Below are 15,670 nucleotides of genomic sequence, written 5' to 3'. Positions count from 1 at the left end.
GCAGTGATCCAGGTTCTAAGCTGTGGGACTGGCAGTGTGTATATCCCTGTCTGAAAAAAATCAACAATTCCCCTCATGTTGATTTTCATAGAACATAGAATCATAGAACAGTACAGCACAATACAGGCCCTTTGGCCCACAATGTTGTGCCGACCTTTAAACCTGGCCTAAGACTATCTAACCCCTTCCTCCCGCATATCCCTCTATCTTAAATTCCTCCATATGCTTATCTAGCAATCTCTTGAATTTGGCCAATGTATCTGCCTCCACCACCACCCCAGGCAGCGCATTCCATGCCCCAACCACTCTCTGGGTAAAAAACCTCCCTCTGATATCTCCCTTGAACTTCCCACCCATTACCTTAAGGCCATGCCCTATTGTATTGAGCATTGGTGCCCTGGGAAAGAGGCACTGGCTGTCCACTCTATCTATTCCTCTTAATATTTTGTATATCTCTATCATGTCTCCTCTCATCCTCCTTCTCTCCAAAGAGTAAAGCCCTAGCTCCTTTAGTCTCTCCTCATAATCCATACTCTCTAATCCAGGCAGCATCCTGGTAAATCTCCTCTGCACCCCCTCCAACACCTCCACATCCTTCCTATAATGAGGCGACCAGAACTGGACACAGTACTCTAAGTGTGGTCTAACCAGAGTCTTGTAGAGCTGCATCATTACCTCGCGGCTCTTAAACTAGATCCCACGACTTATGAATGCTAACATCCCATAAGCTTTCTTAACTACCCTATCCAACTGTGAGGCAACATTCAGGGATCTGTGGATATGAACCCACAGATCCCTCTGCTCCTCCACACTGCCCAGAATCCTACCATTAACTTTGTACTCCGCCTTGGAGTTAGTCCTTCCAAAGTGTACCAGCTCACACTTCTCCAGATTGAACTCCATCTGCCACCTGTCAGCCCAGCTCTGCATCCTATCAATGTCCCTCTGCAATCTTCGACAGTCCTCCACACTATCCACAACACCACCGACCTTTGTCATCTGCAAACTTGCCTACCCACCCTTCTACCCCCTCATCCAAGTCATTAATAAAATCTATCCCACAGGCTTCAATTTTCCCATCAAGCTTATGGTGGAGGACTTTATCAATGCCTTGCGAAAGTCTACAAATGCAAGCTGAGCATCAATGTTCAAACCAATTCCCTTGTTCCCTCATACAGGTCCTCCCAGGCTTATCAATGCCCAACTTGTGTACATCTCGTGCATACAAATGAGTGTTTGGGAGACCAGCGGGATGGATTTGCCAGCTGCTGCAGGGCTGCAGGTATCTTCTGCCGGGTGGGAACTCGGTTCACGGCTGCATTTCCAACTTGTGAAATATCCGGATTACGACCATCAACCATCCATTTACATTCGTCCTACAGAGATCATTATTGTTAATTCTCCCCACATTCTCATCAACTCCCTCCAGATTTTGCCACTCATCGACACACTCATGGCAATTTATAGCGCCGAATTAGGCCACCAATCCGCCTGACTTTGGGTGTGGGAGGAAACTAGAGCACACACTGTTTTGATTATTGTACTGTATTTTCATATTCCAAAAAGACACACATTTAGATGCCACACAGTAAACTGATGGCTGAGGTTAGATTGTGTGGAGTTCTGGGATGTTGCAGAATAGATACCAAATGGAGATTAAGAACAGAAAATACTGCAAATGCTTAGCAGGTCCTGCAGCATCCACTGAGAGAGAAATAGTCAGCTTTCAGCTTGATGACCCTTTATCATGTTCTGAAACATTATTGACCCTGGTACGTTAACTCAGTGTCTCTCTCCGCAGATACTGCCTGACCTACTGAGTACTTTCAGCACTTTCTGCTCTTTCTTTCAGCAGGAGGTGGTGCATTTTGATGGGACAGACAAGGCCATGTAAACTTTGGGTGATGTCTAAGCTGGGTGATGGTGTAAAGAGATCCTCGGGATTGATAGACAAATATTTTAGACAAATTAAATGAGCATAAAAGGAAATAGACTGGCAAGGGCACTTGTGGGCCCCTTACAGATAGTGATGGGAGAATTTGTACTGGGAATTGGAAATAGCAGAGGAACTTAACAATTTGTGTCTGCTGGAAATGTAAAGGAATCAAGTGACCAATGAGAACAAGGCTTTGAAGAAACTAAATACAAGCAACCCCCATGTTATGGGGAAGGGGTTGTGTTCTCAGAAAACTATTAGTATCACAATTTTCCCTAATTAAAGCAACCTCATCTGCGTATGAGTAAAGAAATTAAATGCGCTGAAATTAAAATAAAAATTGACGCATAAGTCTGGTGAGAACAAATCTTTATTCTATCAATTCCATTTATCTCAGATTTTTGGGTGGCGATTTATGAATCCTGTAAGGATTGTCCAAATATCCAAAATGGGGGTCATCTGCCGTCCAAACTAAAACAAGAGGAGTTGCTGAGTTTGAAGGCTGAGCGTGGAAGCTCTGGTGGACATTTCCACAGATTCTGCAGATTCTGGAATTGTTTGTGTGGGTTGGGGGGAAAGAAAATATGACCCCATTGTTTAAGAAAGAAAAGAGAGAGAGAAAACAGGGAGCTAGAAACCTGTTAGCCTAACGTCAGTGATAGGGAAAAGGCTGCAGTCTATAAAGAAGGATGTAGTAACTGAACATCTTGTGAATAACTACAGTATTGACCAGAGTCATAATGGATTTATGAAAGGCAAATTATCTTTGACTACTCTGTTGGAGTCTTCTGAGGATGTGGCTAGTGGAATAGATAAGGGGGATCCAATGGATGAGGTGGTACTTGGATTTCTACACTGGCGGCTGGTCAATAAGGTTAGGGCCCATGGAATTGGATAGTATGCACTGACATGGATTGAGAATTTGCTATTGGAGAGAAAGCAAAGAGTGGGAATGAACAGATCCTTCTCAGGTTGTCAGGCTGTGACTGGTTGGGTACAACAGTGATCAGTTCTGGGACCCCAGCTATTCACAATCTATCTCAATGATTTGGTTGAGGGGGTCAAATGTCATATTTCCACACTGCCTGATGATACTAAACTGGGTGAATACAGAGGAAGATTATAAAGAGGCTTCAAGGGGATATGGGTAAACTGAGTGAGTGGGTGAAAACCTGGCAAGTGGAATATAACGTGGAAGGATGTGAAGTCACCCACTTGACAGAAAGGATGACTGTCTGTTAAATGGTGAGAGATTGGAAACACAGGGTCACAGGGAGAACATGCAAACTCCTGCAGACAGCACCAGAGGTCAGGATTGAACAGGTCACTGGAGCTGTAGGGCAGCAGCTCGATATGTGTCCTCATGCCACCTGGTTTCCAGAGGGAAGGAGTTTAAAAGAGTGATGTTAAACTTCCACAAACCTTCAGCCACACAGAGAGCTGTGAGCAATTCTCGGCCCCTTTATTGTTCCGAACAATAGAGGGGACATGGGAAAAGCGTACAAAAATGGTTTACTAAGACGATGCTAGATCTGAGAGGTTGTACCTAATTGGGAAAGATTGAACAAGTTGGGACTGCTTTCTACAGAAGAGAGAAGGCTGCCTTGTGACTGTGAGAGTTGGCTTGTATAAAATTGTTCATCCATCTTAAGGCTAAGGTGTATTCCTGCTGTATGTTCTCGGTTGTTGCTGCATGACGTATTATGGTATTTTTCTATTTCTACATGAGATAATTATTCCCTGTTGTATGGATAAGTAACAGTGTAGATCTTCCTGATTGTAGTTCAACATAAGGTGTGTGGGTGTGAATATTCTTACACAGCTGGTTATGTGCAGATTATATAGTGTGGTATATTCCCAGTTGTACATACTGTTAGCATTCATGCATTCCTTCGTCGGAACCCTGTAGCAGATAAGCTACAATGTTCAATTAGTTTAATTTCTTTGCAACACCAGTGCATCACTGGGAGGGAGTTCCAAAGCTTAAGTCCAGGCATGAAGGCACGGCCATCAATGATGGGCAAATTAACATCAGAAAAGTGCAAGAGGCCTGATCTGGAGGAAATCAGAGATAGCAAATGTCGACCTATTTACCATTTATCCAGACCTCCAATATCTCTAGAAACCTCAATTGTTTCCCCGCTCTGACTCTTCTTCTGAAGGAATTTTTCCCCGGCCAAAGGAAACTGAGCAGAGGAGCCTGCCCTCCGAGCCTAGTCTATAGCCCCACAACCCAATCAATAAGATCATGGCTGATCATTTTCTTCAGCTCCACTTACCCCCTTGATCCACGTAACCTTTAATTTACCTTGTTGCCCAGTTAGCCTTGAATATACTTAGTGACACAGCTCTCTTTGGAGAAGTCTAAACGTTTACAGCTCTCTGAGAGGAGATATTCCTCCTCAAGTCAGATTTCAGTGGCTTGACCCCTTGCCTTGAGACTTTTTGGTATTGGTATTGGTTTATTATTGTCACTTGTACCGAGGTACAGTGAAAAACTTGTCTTGCATACCGTTCATACAGATCAATTCATTACACAGTGCATTGAGGCAGTACAAGGTAAAACAATACAGAACGCAGAGTAAAGTGTCACAGCAACAGAAAAAGTGCAGTACAGGTAGACAACGTGCAAGGTCATAACAAGGTAGATTCCTCCCAATCTAGACTCTGTAACTGTAGGATCCTCTCAGCATTTACCCAATCAAGCCTTTGCATGTTTCAGATAAGATCACCTTTCATTCTTCCAAACTCCAGTCTGTAGACCTTATCTGCTGTTCCTTCTTTACTTATCGACATAGGATGGTTTCACCAAGACTTCCTTACTCTTGCATTACATCCCTCCTAAAATGAAGGCCGGCAGAAACTCCAATCTTTATTCTACTTACCACAGTGGAAAACCTCACATTTACTCTCATTATATTCTATCTGCCATCTTTTTGCCCACTTACCTAACATGTAATCAGTCTTTGAGCACAGTCTGTGCCTCCTTGCAATTTGATTACGCAGCAGCTTTATATCATTAACAAACTTGGACACATTACACCCAGTTCCTTTCATCTAAGTCATTGATATGGATTTGAAAATAGTTGAAGCCACAGCGCTGACCCCTGAGATGTGTCACAAGTTAGAGCTTGTGCACCTGAAAGTGATCTCTTTACCATTACTCATATCTTCTGTGCATTGACTAATTCTCCATCCATGTCAAGGTACTACCACCAACTCCACCAACACTTATTGTCTGCAGGAGGCTTTTAAAAAGTGCCTGATCAACTCAGAATCAGAATCAGGTTTATTATCACTGACATATGTCGTGAAATTTGTTGTTTTGCGGCAGCAGTACAGTGCAGGCGTAAAAATTACTATGTTACAAGAATAAATAAATAGTGCAAAAGAGGTAGTGTTCATGAGTTCATGGACTGTTCAGAAATCTGATGGCGGAGGGGAAGAGGCCGCTCCTGAAATGTTAAGTGTGGGTCTTCAGGCTCTTGTACCTCCTCTCCAATGGTAGTAATGAGAAGAGGGCATGTCCTGGGTGGTGAGACCCCTCAATGAGGACTGGTGTGTGTTCTCCCGACTTCCCCTTCCTGAAGTCCATAATCATTTCCTTGGTCTTGCTTTTTGTAAAGCATAATGCTCTAAATCCACTAATTCCCCATTATCTAATCTGCTAGATTCATTCTCAAAGAACTCCAACACAATTTCCATTTCATAAAACCATGTTGACTCAACTTAATGAAATTATGCTCTTGTAGCTGACCTGTTATCACTTAAAAAGATGGTTTGCAGCATTTCCCTGACAACTGCTGTGCTGACTGGCTATGTTTTCTGTTTCCTTCTGTTCTTGAACAGCAGTGTTAGCTGTTTTCTAATCTGTTAGAAGCTTTCCGGAATCCAGGGAATTTTGCATGATCACAATCTATGGATCCACTAACTCCGCAGGTACTGATTTTAGAACTCCAGGATGTAAGCCTCAAGGTGCAGGGGATTTGTCAGCTCTTCGTCTTAATTTGTGTGTAACTTCTCTGTAGTCATGCTGATTGTCTTAAATTCAGATCTACTTTACCTCTGCTATTTTTGGTACACTCAAATCAGATTCAAAATATTTGTTTAACATCTCTGCCATTTTCCTATTAATAATAGAACATAGAACATTGAACAATTACAGCACAATTCAGGCCCTTCAGCCCACAAAGCTGTGCCGAACATGTCCCTACCCTAGAAATTACTAGGCTTACCCATAGCCCTCTATTTTACTCAGCTCCATGTATCTATCCAACAGTCTCTTGAAAGACCCGATCGTATCAGCCTCCACCACCGTTGCTGGCAGCCCATTCCACACTCACCACTCTCTGAGTAAAAAACTTACCCCTGACATCTCCTCTGTACCTACTCCCCAGCACCTTAAACCTATGTCCTCTTGTGGCCACCATTTCAGCCCTGGGGAAAAGCCTCTGACAATCTACCCAATCAATGCCTCTCATCATCTTATACACCTCTATCAGGTCCCCCCTCATCCTCCGACTCTCCAAGGAGAAAAGGCCGAGTTCCCTCAACTTGCTTTCATAAAGCATGCTCTGCATTCCAGGCAGCATCCTTGCAAATCTCCTCTGCATCTTCTCTATGGCTTCCACATCCTTCCTGTAGTGAGGCAACCAGAACTGAGCACAGTACTCCAAGTAAGGTCTGACCAGGGACCTATATGGCTGCAACAATACCTCACGGCTCCTAAATTCAATTCCCCGATTGATGAAGGACAATAAACCATATGCCTTCTTAACCACAGAGTCAACCTGTGCAGCTGCTTTGAGCGTCCTATGGACTCGGACCCCGAGATCCCTCTGATCCTCCACACTACCAAGAGTCCTACCATTAATACTATATTCTGCCATCATATTTGACCTACCAACATAACGTCCCATCTGAGCTTCCAAGGGACTAGTTACCTTTGCCACTCTCTTCCTTTATCATGCAGCATACCGTCATGTTATGGCAGTTTGGATAACAGAAATTCAACCTTACAGAATTCACAAATCACTCTCAAAAATTTGAGATACAGAATAAAAATTCATTCTTGTGGAATTTATGTGAAAAAATAAATAAACACAAAATGTACACAAAGAACTGAACTATTGCAAGCTGCCAGTTCACAGCAGGAGGCCACTTAAGGGATTTGCTATGGAAACTGACAAGGCAATCTCTTCTATTGATACTTGTACAAGGATACTTTATCAAACAATGTAACATCCATTTCCAGTTAATTAAAGGAAAAATTATTTCCTTCCTGCCCACAATACAATCAGAATTCCCCTGCCAATAGACCACACACCCGCAGGGTATTGGTATTGGTTTATTATTGTCACTTGTACCGAGGTACAGTGGAAAACTTGTCTTACAAAGCAATCATACAGGTCAATTCATTATACAGTGCAGTTACATTGAGTTAGTACAGAGTGCATTGATGTAGTACAGGTAAAAACAATAACAGTACAGAGTAAAGTGTCACAGCTACAGAGAAAGGGCATTACTGTTGAACAAAAAACTTCTCATAAGAATGTTTCTTCACTTATAACATGGGATTCAATGGGGAAGAAAGGGTTTACCTTACGGAAAATCACATTACAGACGGTTTTATAAGAATGCAAGCCCTCTGTAACATGGGGGGGGGGGTCATGTGAGATGAAAAAAATCGTATTTATTTAACTTTTTTTCACATGAATTTCATAAGAGCAAATTTTTATTCTGTACCTTGGATTTTTTGGTAGTATTTGTGAATCCTGTAAAAGCAAAATTCTGTTTCCTGAACTGCTGTAATACAGGAGATTCCTGTGCAATAGAGACATACAGCATGGAAATAGGCCCTTCGGCCCAACTGATCCATGCCAACAGTGTTGCCCAACGAGCCAGTCCCATCTGCCCAAGTTTGGCCCAGAGCCCTCTAAACCTCTACCATCCATGTACTTATCTAGATGGCTTTTAAATGCTGCTAATGTGCCCACCTCAACCACTGTTTCTGGCAGCTCATTCCAAATGCACACCACCCTTTGCATGAAGAAGCTGCCCCTGATGTCCCTTTTAAATCTCACATCTCTGATCTTAAACCTATGCCCTCTTGTTTTTAGCACCCCCTACCTGGGAAAGAGACTATGTGCTTTCACCCTGTCTCTGCCCCTCATAGAACATAAAACATAGAACACTACAGCACACTACAGGCTTTTCAGCCCACGACGTTTTGCCGACATTTTATCCTGCTCTAAGATCTATCTAACCCTTCCCTCCCACATAGCCCTCCATTTTTCTATCATCCATGTGCCTATCTAAGAGTCTCTTAAATGACACTAATGTATCTGCCTCCACCACCTCCACAGGCAGTGCGTTCCACGCACCCACCACTCTCTGTGTAAAAAAACTTACCTCTGACATCCCCCATGTACCCTCCTCCAATCGCCTTAAAATTATGCCCCCTCATGTGAGCCATTTCACCCTGGAAAAAAGTTTCTACCTGTCCACTCGATCTATGCCTCTTATCATCTTGTGCACCTCTATCAAGTCACCTCTCATCCTCCTTCGCTCCAAAGAGAAAAGCCCGAGCTCACTCAACCTATCCTCATAAAACAGACGCTCCAATCCAGGCAGCCTCCTGGTAAATCTCCTCTGCACCTTCTCTAAAGCTTTCACATCCTTCCTATAATGAGGCGAGCAGAACTGAACACAATACTCCAAGTGTGGTCTAATCAGAGTTCTATAAAGCTGCAACATTACCTCACAGCTCTTGAACTCAATCCTCTGACTAATGAAGGCCAACACACCATACACCTTCTGAACTACCTTATACACCTCTATCAGGTCACCCCTCAATCTCCTACGTTCCAGGGAATGAAGTCCTAGTCTACGCAACCTCTCCTTGTAACTCAGGCCCCCAAGTCCAGGCAACATCCTGGGAAATCTTTTCTGCGCTCTTTCTAGTTTCATAACATCTTTCCTATAACAGCGTGACCAAAACTGTGCACAATACTCCAAGTGAGGCCTCACCAACGTTTTATATAACTGCAAAATAACTTCCCAACTCCTATAGTCAATGCCCTGATTGATGAAGGCCAGCGTGCCAAACGCCTTCTTCGCCACCCTGAGACATCGCTTTCAGCGAACTCTGCACTTGCACTCCGAGGTCCCTTTGTCCCACAACACTCCCCAGGGCCCTGCCATTCACTGTACAAGTCCTACCCTGGTTTGATCTCCCAAAATGCAGTACCTCCCATTTATCTGGATTGAAAGCCATTTGCCAATCCTCAGCCCACATACCCAGCTGATCAAAATCCCCCTGTAATTTTTCACCTATCTTAGTATCATCCACAGACTTACTAACCATGCCTTGTACACTCACATCCAAATCATTTATATAAATTACAAACAACAAAGGTCCCAGCACCAACCCCTGTGGCACACCACTAGACACAGGCCTCCAGTCTGAGAAACAACCCTTGACCATCACCCTCTGCTTCCTAGCATGGGCAGGCACGGTAGTGTAGCAGTTAGCATAACGCTATTACAGCACCAAAGACCCGGGTTCAATTCCGGTCACTGTCTGTAAGGAGTTTGTACGTTCTCCCCGTGTCTGCGTGGGTTTCCTCAGGTTTCCTCCCACATTCCAAAGACGTACGGGTTAGGAAGTTGTGGGCGTGCTATGTTGGGGCCAGAAGTGTGGCGACACTTGCGGGCTGCCCCCAGAACACTCTACGCAAAAGATGCTTTTCCTTGTGTGTTTCGATGTACATGTGACTAATAAAGAAATCTATCTATCCCTATAACACTGAGCCAATTATGAATCCAATCTGCTATCTCCCCCTGGATCCATCTAATCTTCCAGACCAGCCTGTCATGAGGGACCTTGTCAAAGGCCTTGCTAAAGTCCATATAGACAACATCCACTACCCTACCCTCATCTACCCTCTTGGTTATCTCTTCGAACAACTTCAAGAGATTTGTCAGACATGACTTCCCACAAAAAGCCATGCTGACTGTCCCAAATCAGATGCTGACTCTCCAAATGTTGTTAGATCCTGTCCCTCAGAATCCCCTCCAGCAATTTACCCACCACTGATGTCAGACTCACCGGCCTGTAGTTTCCTGGCTTGCTTTTGCTACGCTCAAGAGGAACCTCCCCTGTGGCCAGAGATGAAGCGAAAATCTCTGCAAGGGCCTCCGCACTTTCTTCTCCAGCTTCCCACAAGGTCAGGCCCTGTGGATTTACCTATCTCAATGCACTTTAAGGCCTCCAATACCTGCTTCCTGCTAATTTGTATGTGGTTCAAGACATCACCACCCACTCATTTCCCTCATTTCCTTAGTTTCCATTGTTTTCTCCACAGTAAAAACTGAAGAGAAATATTCATTAAAAGTCTCTCCCATTTCCTTCAGTTCCACACACAGATGGCCATGCTCATCTTTAAGGGGATCTATTCTCTCCCTAGCCACCCTTTTAATATACCTGTAGAATTTCTTGGGATTTGATAATAGATGGTGTGTAATAGATTTCACTAAATGATCTCTCAAACAGTTGGTCAGATTGAAGTTCTGCCGTCCTGCCACATCTAGTCATGAATGATGGTGGACAATAAAACAGCTACTGGGAAGAGGTTCCAAGAACACCCCCATCCTCAAAGACAGTGGGACCCAGCTGGTGAGTGCCAAAGGCAAGGCTGAAGCATCTTGCAATCACATTCAGCCAGAAGTGTCGAGTAGATGATTCTTCTCAGATTTCTTGCCAGTGTCCAGCCAATTTGATTCACTCTGAATGATATCAAGAACTGGCTGTGAGACCTGAATACAAAGGTTATGGGACCACATAACTTCCAAGTTATAATATTGAATATCTGTGTTTTAGATCCAGCTGCATCTCTGGCCATGTTGTGCCAGTACAGTTCCAGCTCTGGCTTCTACCTGACAGGTTGGAAAATTGCCCAGATGTGACCTGTTCAGAAAGTACAAATCTAATCTAGCTAATTACCACCTAATCTGACTACATGCAACCATTAGGAAAATGCAGAAGCTATTGTTGACAGTACTTTCAAGTACTATTTCCTTGTCAAAATGCTGTTCCTCAATGATCAGTTTGGGTTTGTGAGGACCACAGCCTTGGTCAAAGAGCTGAACACCAGAAGTGAGTTGAGAGTGTCTGCCTTTGACATTAAGGCAATATTTGATTGGGTGTGGCATCAAGGCCCCTGAGAAAAACGAAGTCAGTGGGCATCAAGGAGAAAACACGTCAATGGCTAGAGTCACAGTTCTCACACAAAAGAAGATGGTTGTGATTCCATGAGGTCAATCATCCCAGCCCCAAGAATTCCCAGGGTAGTGTCCAAGGCCCAACAATCTTCAGCTGCTTCATCAATGACCTTCCCTCCATCAGAAGTAAGGACGTTCACTGATGATTGCACAATGTTCAATCCCAATCACAACTCCTCCTCATGAAGCAAATGACACAGCTGAAGCCTGTGTGCAGCAAGACCTAGACACTGTTCGGGCGTGGCTGACGAGTGGCAAGTAACATTCAGAACACAAAAATGGAAGGTAACCAGTAGTGATGGGCTTTGTTGGAGATAGAGTGTTGATTGGGAAACATCACTCCAAACATAAGCTCAATGTGTGGATCAGGATCCAAAAGTTATTTGCACGTAGGTATCAATGGGTCCCAAACAAACTTTTAAAAAGGATCATATTTTACATGGCTGGTGGCTTAATTAGCCACTGTAAATCCCCCCTATGTAGGTAGCTGGTGGGAGAATCAGTGGGAAGTTCATGGACATATGTGAGAGAATGGGTTACAGGGAAACAAGTGGGAAAATGTGACTGATGGGATTGCAGCATATACTCAATGGGCTGAATGGTCTCCTTTTCTACTATAAGGGAATATGTTAAATATGGAATAAATACTTGTGCTGCACCATGTATGAACATTAGATATATTGATTGGTTGCTTTTACAAAAAATGCTGCAACACACCGGAGTATCATTGTATGTATGGAGTGAGTAATTCTGTTCTCAGACTTGGTGACCACACCATAAGACCATAAGACATAGGAGCAGAATCAGGCCATTCAGCCCATTGAGTCTGCTACACCATTTGATCATGGCTGATTTATTTTTCCCTCTCAGCCCCATTCTCCTGCTTTCTCCCTGTAACCTTTGAGACCCTTTTTAATCAAGAACCTATCAACCTCCACTTTAAATACACCCAATGACTTGGCCTCCACAGCTGTCTGTGGCAATGGATTCCACAGATTCACCACCCTCTGGCTAAAGAAATTCCTCCTCATTTCTGTTCTGAAGGGATGTCCTTCTATTCTGAGGCTGTGTCCTCTGGTCATAGACTCTCCCACTACTGGAAACATCCTCTCCACATCCACTCTATCCAGGCCTTTCAATATTCGGTAGGTTTCTATGAGATTCCCCCCTCATCCTTACAAGCACCAGCAAGTACAGGCCCAGAGCCATCAAATGCTCCTCATATGTTAACCCTTTCATCCCCAGGATCATTCTTGTAAACCTCCTCTGGACCCTCTCCAATGCCAGCACATCCTTCCCTAGATATGGGGCCCAAAAATGCTCACAATACTCCAAATGTGGTCTGACCAATGCCTTATAAAGCCTTAGCATTACATCTTTTCTTTTCATGGTATCAGTGACTGATTCATTTTGTGCACATAATTTACAAGGAACGGTAGTGTAGCGGTTAGCGTGACGCTATTACAGCACCAGCGGTCAGGGTTCAACTCCTGCCTATGTCTGTAAGGAGTTTGTACGTTCTCCCCGTGACTGCGTGGGTTTCCTCCGGGTGTTCCGGTTTCCTCCCACATTCCAAAGACATTTGGGTTAGTAGGTTAACATGGGTGTAATTAGGCGAAGCAGACTCGTTGGGCCAGAAAGGCCTGTCGCTGTACTGTATTAAAAGACAACAAAAACTTCACTCAATGTATTTTCCTGGAGAAATTATAATTTCACTGGAGAAGTTGTGGTTTGTTCCCTGGTTCTTTAAGTAAACCGTTTAGTTGTTTATAGTTAATTTCACTGCACATAAAATTGTTTGCTGTGATTCACATGGACTGCCCACCTCTTATAGTCAACCAAATACCCTGTTACAGTGGAATCATATTCTCTGTACAACTACTGTGGAAAAGATTGCATATTAGATACAGAGTGAATCTTCAGGGTGGTAAATGGACAAAAGTATAAATTATCCTACTGCCTCCACAGTTACCCAAGATACTAGGAATTCATCTCACACTTAGAGGAAAGCAACCATAGTTATGCCTCTGCTTATCATTTATTGAGGGCTGAAATGGTGAATGCAGACCACCACTGTGTGTCATCTGTGGTGAATGTCATAGGTCAAGCCCGGGATAGTTAACACTATGGAGGTACTTGGAGACAAATTAGCCCAACAATAGAGACATACATCTAGATATTTTTAAATGGTGAAGCTAAGATCTGGAAATATCCCACAAAAGGTTTGAACTCGTGAGCACTTCCCAGGTGGTTCGCTTCCCACATCCTCGTGCATAGTGGAGGTGTGAGAAGGTTGGGGAACGTGAAGGGAGTTGTTGTGAGAGTTAGTTGCGAAGAAAATGAAGTTATTCCTCTTTCCAGTGGTGCCTGACAGAGAGGTGTGTCATCTCCCAGGGAACAGCAAAATGCAAACATCTGATTGTCTTTCAGTAAGTGACTGTTTTGCAGTCTGAAGATGTATAAAACTGCTATACCTTGCTGGTATATTTGAGATCTGTGTAGGAAAGGGATTTTCAGGAAGAGCTTTACTTCTGTCTGACTTATTTATTGCATTAGTTCATTATTTGATCAAAGTGGGATTGAACTTGATGGAACTGCTTTAGTGACACTGCAGTTGTGAAAAGGATCCTTGCTTTTAAGTAGTCCATAGCGTTTCCTGCAGGACAAGTTGTCATGGTCCTGAGCTCCAGGAATCACTGAAAAATATCAAAGTTGCAAATTGCATCAAACAAAACGCCAATGATTCAGAATAGTTTTACATGTTGTTGTCAGGAAATTGGCAACAAGCAGGACATCTGTTTGATGTGCTGAGGTCTGATGGCTTTGTGGCACAGTGTTTGGTTCCTTCAGTAACACACAGCTTACTCGGGCTGAACATCTGGTAAACTGGCTGCAGAAGAAAATGCTGTCTCTATGTCCCAAGCATGTTTCATCTGATTAGATGGACGTTTCATAATGTGTCTCCAGAAAGAATAAAAAGGAAACATTTCACTAGTTGTGAATCAGTGAGGAAATTAATTAACAATCATTCAGCTGAATTACACCAGAGATTCCATAATTAATTTACTTACAAGTGGCGTAGGGATGAAGAATGGATGTGGAGCCCTTTTGAATTTGCAGTTACTAGAACATAAGAACACAAGAAAATAGGAGCAGGAGTAGGCCACTCGGCCCTTCAAGCCTGCCCAGCCCTTCAGTATGATCATGGCTGATCAATGTTGGCCTCAGCTCCTCCTCTGTGCCAGTTCCCCATAACACCAATTTCTTGAACTCTCAAATACTCATCTATCTCAACCTTAAATATATCTAATGCTTCCACCACCCTCAGGGACAGAGAATTCCAGAAATTCGCCACCCCTTGAGAGAAGAAATGTCCACGTAGCTCGGTGTTAGATGACCAGCCCCTTCCTTAGCAGCTCTGTCTGCTTGCTTGTGACTCTCCGACTAATGGACATATCTCAACACCTACCCTGTCAAGCCCCCTGAGGACCTTACGTGTTTGAGTCAGATAACCCCTTATTCCTAAAAATTTCTAAGGAACACAGACCCAAACTGTCTAGCCTCTCTGCTAGGACAACCCTCTCATCCCAGGAACTATTCCGGTGAATCTCCTTTAGACTGGACTCTCTCCAATGCTTCTGCATCCCTTTTTAGTTAAGGGGACCAAAATAGTGCAGAGTACTCCAGGTGGGGCCTCGCCAACAGCCTGTACACTGGAACAACGCCTCCCCAAGAACCAATCCCTGGGGTACTCCAGAGTTACATCCCTCCAGCCTGAAAAGGGCCATTTATTCCCGTTCTGTTTTCTATGTGATTCCGGTTTACAATCCATGCCAACTCATTTCCTCCAGTACCTTATGCACCGGACTCTTACATGGCACCTTGTCAAGTGCCTTTTGGAAATCTGAAAACACTATATCTAAGATTCCCCTCTATCAACTCTCCCCGTCTCACATCCTCAAAGAATTTCAGTAAATTTGTCAAACATGATTTACCTTTCATAAAACCATGTCGACTGGGTTTGATTATATTCAGCTTTCCTGAACAACTAATTATTTCCTTTTGGTTATTGACTTGAGCATCTCGCCAACCACAGATGTTAAACTAACCGGCCTGTAGTTCCCCACCTTCTGTCCCCCTCCCTTTTGCACAAGGGAGTCAGATTGATTGTTTTCCATTCTTCTGGCACCATCCCAGAATTTCATGAGTTCTGAACGTTTTCAGACAATGGGTCCATCATCTCTGCAGCCACTTCCTTTAAAACCCTTGGGTACAGGTACAAGGCCATCAGGTCTGGGTGATTTGTCCATCCATGAGTTTCTCTAATACTTTATCCCCTGTGATAGGGATTTTTACAAGTTCTTCCTGTTATTTGAACAGGAAGGACTGTTCAAGTGGCAGTAACAGGCCCATCTGTTATCTTAGGGATATTTACAGCGTCCTCCACATCGA

The 15,670-nt window shown here is 43.7% G+C and overlaps 1 protein-coding gene across 2 annotated transcripts in view; it reads left to right on the top strand.

Annotated features, from left to right (window-relative positions):
- Positions 1–15,670, top strand: part of LOC127583614 (G protein-activated inward rectifier potassium channel 4-like) — a 48,932-nt gene that overhangs the window by 12,023 nt on the left and 21,239 nt on the right. Inside the window, exon 2 of one of the 2 annotated variants that reach the window (XM_052039764.1) lies at positions 1,179–1,282. The exons of the other annotated variant lie outside the window; for it this stretch is intronic. The gene's annotated coding sequence lies outside the window, so the exon portion shown is untranslated. The remainder of the gene's footprint in view (positions 1–1,178; positions 1,283–15,670) is intronic. 2 annotated transcript variants of the gene reach the window in all.

The sequence above is a fragment of the Pristis pectinata genome, chromosome 27, assembly GCF_009764475.1.
Source record: "Pristis pectinata isolate sPriPec2 chromosome 27, sPriPec2.1.pri, whole genome shotgun sequence".
NCBI classification, from domain to species: domain Eukaryota; kingdom Metazoa; phylum Chordata; class Chondrichthyes; order Rhinopristiformes; family Pristidae; genus Pristis; species Pristis pectinata.
This window is presented reverse-complemented; position numbering and strand designations above follow the sequence as displayed.